The following is a 5,373-nucleotide window of genomic DNA, read 5'->3' on the forward strand; positions in this document are numbered from 1 at the left end:
CCGGCGCGCCCATGTGACGTCACCCGCACCTCGCGCATGCGCAGCTTGGCCTTTCCAGAGCTTTGCGAAATAGCTCGGCGACTAGCGTAGTGTTGCTTTTGAAACAAAATTCACAGCATCAGCTGAGCTTCTGTGAGCTAGAGCTCTTGCTTCAGCATAGCTATGGACGTAGCCGTTTACCACAATTATCCTTCTGTTATCGTACGACAACGTGACACTAAGTGTGTACATGCCAATCTGCTGGAATGGTCTCATTGGAGGCTCAATTGGCTTCACAAATGTTGAAGGAGTTTCAAACTGGCGAATATGGCACGCTGTCGACTCAGCGTGCGACCTCAGTTGACAGAAGAGCCGGTAATATTGACTTGAATCTTTGTAATATTTGCTTGTTCATGCTGAAAACCACACATGCGCATCATGACATGTGACGAAATGCACGAATAGATTTATATGGAATGTTTCTAGCCGTACGTGACTGATTAGTAATATTTCGAGGTTATCTTAGATGCTTTCCGCGGTTAATATATAGCCTCTGCGTCCCCTTTAAATTGTGGTCGGCCAAGAACAGCGGTGATTCTTCTCTTTGACGAGGGCCTTTGCTATCACATCCGCCGAGTTGTTCAGTTCGTTGTGGGTGCGAGTGATATCAATAATGCGCTTCTTTTCGAACCCTTTCACTGTCTTCCTGACTTGTTGGCTGCCGTCACCGCTATGTCATATCTTGTGGAGGTGCCGGCCTGCGGTTCCGCTATGCTCCCCTAGATGGACCTTGGTGCACAAGCAATAAGCCTTGCATTCCGCCAGCCTCGTGAGCCGGAGTCCTTTAAAGGGACCGAACACTGAATTTTATGCACCCTGTTTTTTTTTTTTCAGCACAACAGAAAGTTTACTGCCTAAGGAGCTCCATTCCGCTACGGTTTCGCTTGACACGCTGTAGAAGATATTCACCGAGAATGTTTATATCAGTACATGCACCGGTTTTTATGTATCTCGATGCTAGAAATCGTGATCAGCAAGCGCGATGTTGTGTTCACGTCGGCAAAAGTGCTGTACCAAAAATTAATATAAATCTCCCCACCCGACAGTAATAAGGTATTCTGTACATCCTAATAAGACATGACCAGCGCTCCTGAAAGAAAACAAGGCGCACTTGAAACAAATAAGCGATAGTTTACCGAGATGTGGTAATGTGGTGGGTTACACTGATATTGGCGGGTTTCACCGCAAGATGGTGCTTATGTCATTGTCAATGTGAAATTCAATTATTAATATTCGTTTCTTTGATATTACAGTCTCAGTTCGACCAATATGAGACACGATCTTTTCATTTCCGCCGTAATATCGTGGCCCGGTCGTCGGTCGGTCCCTTTATTGGGCAACCGCATGAAGGCGTGGAAGAATGCGTTGACGAGTTCGACAGTGTGGCTGCGCTGAACTCTTTGGACAACAAAGCGAAGCTCAGGAATCACCTTCTCGCATTAGATTGCACAGCGCGGACATGATTCAGAAGCAACGATGACTCTCTTGCAACGTAGGAAACACCTCAAGAACGAGCTCCTCATGTCGTTTGTAAGGCTCCTAAGGCGAAAAAAAAAGATCCGAACTGCTACATCAGGCGTGCTTCCAACATCAAAAGGAGACTGTCACTGCTTACGTCCAAGATGTGATGCGCCTTTTCCGACAACGATTGCCATATGGCCGAAGAAAAGATGGTCAAGGAGTGAAAACGGCGCGGCGTCAAAAAACAACTTTTTGATGGCCTAATACAAACTCCCTTAATGCGACCGTCAGAAGCGGCTTCTCACACAACTTAAAAAACATGGATGCGAGCAATGACAACCTCCGGACAATCATCCGCCAGATCGTGCGAGAAGAACAGCGACGTCTGCTATTTACATCGCAGCCGCAAGTAGCTTTCCTTACGGATGTTGGAAGGTGCCGCAGCAGGCACTTCGGAAAACACAGTCGGTAATAGGGCTACCGACCGCGCAACCAACATTCCCTCCAGACGTGATGACCCTCGCCGCCACGGTACGCAGATCATGACACCCTGTCAGCCCACGCCAGAAGCCCTTTGTACCTCCCAAACCACTGCAGTCGATCAGCACCCCATCCACGCGTCAACCAGCTGCTCTAAGGAAAGCAGATGTCTAGAGGACCCCGATGAGCGCCGCCCATTCTGCTTCCTTTGCGGCAAGCCCGGTCTCGTCTTCTGGCATTGTACATACCAAAGAAGGGGCCTTCCAGGCTTCATGACGCACCCCCACCACGACCCGTCCTGCGACCACAGAATGCAATAGATTACTTGCTTTAGGACGAGTACATGCCGAGGCACATATCGAGGTTGCCATCACCGTCATCAGCATGGATTGCTTTGCCACGACGCACCATCGCACCGTATCCTCGAGGAAGACGTTCCACCCTTCGTAGGGGAAAGTAAAAAGAGCAGCCTTTGGAGGTGAGGTTGCTTCTCAGCGTATCAACGAAGGTCTTCCAGCACTGACAATGCAAGGCCCCGCCACATCCGCGACAGCAACGCCGACGACGAGGAGGGGCCTGACAGCCTGACAGAGATGTGATATAACTTCGAGACGACGACGGTGTCACGTAAAACGACAACGGCGTGCCCCAGCTGTAGTACCAACACCCGAACGAGCTGTGATCCGACACCGAGACCGACATTCAACTCGATAACACGAACCTCGGATCAGGAAGTGTCCGTCGACGCCCGCAGAATAACGTCTCTAATGTGCACTGGAGCTGCCGGACTGATCCGTGATAAGTTAACCCTTGGCCGAACATCTAAAGAAAGTGACAAGCGCATAAATCAGCCTAGAATACCTCGAAATTCTCTCATACCGCTAGCTTACTGATGGGCTTCTGCTCACTAATTTCTTCAGTTAACTGTTCGAGTCTAGAATAATTCGAATCGTTACCATCCTATAGTCGCTGCATCGCACCTTTCCGAGGACATCCATTCCCCCCAAAAGGCATCGCTGAAAAACTAAACTTTGCAAGCTCTCTATAATACCGTAATTTAGCATGCAACGATCCAGTAACACGATTGGCTCAAGTGTTAGCACGCATTAATTATTCGTTAGATATGCACTATACATATCGGGGCAACATCAAATAGGAGGGTTGCAAGCCAACGCCTAACGAAAGCTCCCAAGTAGAGCTTTCTTAAACTATCGCCCAAATGATGGTAAGGAAAAGAAACACCCAGCGCTTTGTTTTTAATTTTTACACAGTGGGTCAGGAAAACGGGGCGAGTGTATGACCCAGGTTCAAGCAGTCATGGTTATGATTGTCCAGCGGCCTTATTTCAATATCGACAACGACAGACTAAAAATGACATCGATTATTTAAGCGAACCTAAATTCATTTTCAAAACATATGCTATTAAACAATAAAGGCGGAGCTGAGTTGAAGGTGGCCTGTTATTTTTTTTTTTGCGAAAGCAATACTACGCCAGGTCTAACGGCTCGTCGAGTGGTCCGTGGACCCCCCTGCTCCTCGAGGAGCCGCCGCCGCGATAACAGATGGTATGACGTGAGCCTCTCTCTTGCTCTGGCGACGCGTGACGTCAGCTTGCTCTCTCCACCGCAGCCAGGAGGAGCCGGTTGTGCAACGCTCCTTGAGGAGCCTCGCCATGGAAGCCACCGACGAAGAGTCTATTTCTGAATCTAGTTGCTGTACTGCTTGAGAACAGTTTAACTTTAAGGCGACAGCCAAGCAAGCTAGGAAGAATGCAAGAAAGAGGTTACAACGTGCCCAAGAAACGGAAGAACAACGAGAAGAACGACTGCGGAAACGACGAGAAGCCGAAGCAGCTAAACGAGCTCTATCGAGTTAAGAAACTGGGATTAGGCAAGCTAAACGGAATGAAGCCAAGCGGAAACAACGTGCCCCGGAAACAGAGGAACAACGAGAAGAAAGGTTAAGAAAACGACGAGAATCAGAAGCAGCTAAGCAAGCCACTTCAAGTTCAGAATGTGAGTCCAGCCGTGCTATGCGGAATGCTTGAAAAGCGTAGGAGGAGAGGCTTTCGCAACCAACCAGGTTTAACTAGAGCTAAACCACACTAATTTGTTTTTTTCATAAATTCAATAGAAGGAACGCCGAGCAAAATTTTGTTGCTTAATATGAAGACGAAGACGTTTCGGCTTCCATACGGAAGCCTTGATCACTCTCATACCAATTTTTTTTCTTCGACAACCATGCTAATTCCAGCAACAGTAAAAAGAACTTTTTCCGACGAAAGAGCTGATTTCAGTTCAAGCGCTGCTCGTAATCTGAAATTTGCGCTGGAAGCGAACACAAAGTGTTTTCAGGGTAAGTGCTGCCGTGACATGTTTCAACCCAGCATTTTGCGAATTTTTGGACGTTTCGCCGTGTAGCAAGTGCTTATGAAGAAAAGCTTTCGGCAAAACTCCGAAAATGGCGCAAATATATATTTGTTTGGGCCTTTTCTGCGGCAGGCCCTCTCACTGCCGCTAAAAAGGCGGTGAGTAACTCTCAAGTTAGATTTGAAGGAAGTTCATACATTTCTATACGTGTTCTGTTACTAGGATTAAGAAGTAGCAGCCCATTTCAAAGAACTGCTGCCGATCATACAATCAGCATACTGAACCCTTTCTCGATAACGGTGCTGATTTTTGCTTCTGGCTTCTCTCAGTTCTGACTTTTTTTCTGTTTATCTAAAAAAATAATTCTCTATTGAGACGACCGCCTGCAAGTATTGACTGTAAGATTGACGGAATAAACTTTTACAAGGAGAAGCATTGTGTTCAATGTGAGAACGAGGAGCACTTGCCGATCTTCGCTCTAAGGTAGTGCGGGTAACTCCTTTTTGCCGGCATGGTTGTCCTACCGTTTTATATATATCCCAACTTTGAAATTACATTCCTGATTTTCACACAGCGCACTAAGATACACTAGGCAGTTTTTAACGTGGCGCATACCTAAGCGCAGCCGTCTGAAATTGGATACTGCTTCAATGAACTCTGTAGGCCAGTGCCGCCATGAGATACCGTCGGGCGTGTTTCGGGCCACCGGTATTCCTGTTGGTTTCAAATCAGACGAGGATCTACAGCAAAAAATATTGAACGCCATTTTATTTCGGATCATACTGAGACAGTACATCAGTCAGAAAAAAATGTATTTCATGGGAATGAGAAGCCTCAGTGGGAATTTCGCAGCAGTCACGTGTGTTGTGTATTGCAGTCTGCTATAATGACAGTTATGCAGGTTAATTAGACCCCTTTTTTCTCCATTCTGAATTCTTTATTTACGCCTCTGCTGGACGCCATGGCAGTAACCAGTGCAGTGGCGGTCGTAAGGGGGAGGGGGGAATGGAGGAGGCAGTCGCCC

The sequence above is a fragment of the Amblyomma mixtum genome, chromosome 3 (assembly GCF_055824585.1).
Source record: "Amblyomma mixtum isolate Tamu chromosome 3, ASM5582458v1, whole genome shotgun sequence".
Classification (NCBI taxonomy): Eukaryota; Metazoa; Arthropoda; class Arachnida; order Ixodida; family Ixodidae; genus Amblyomma; species Amblyomma mixtum.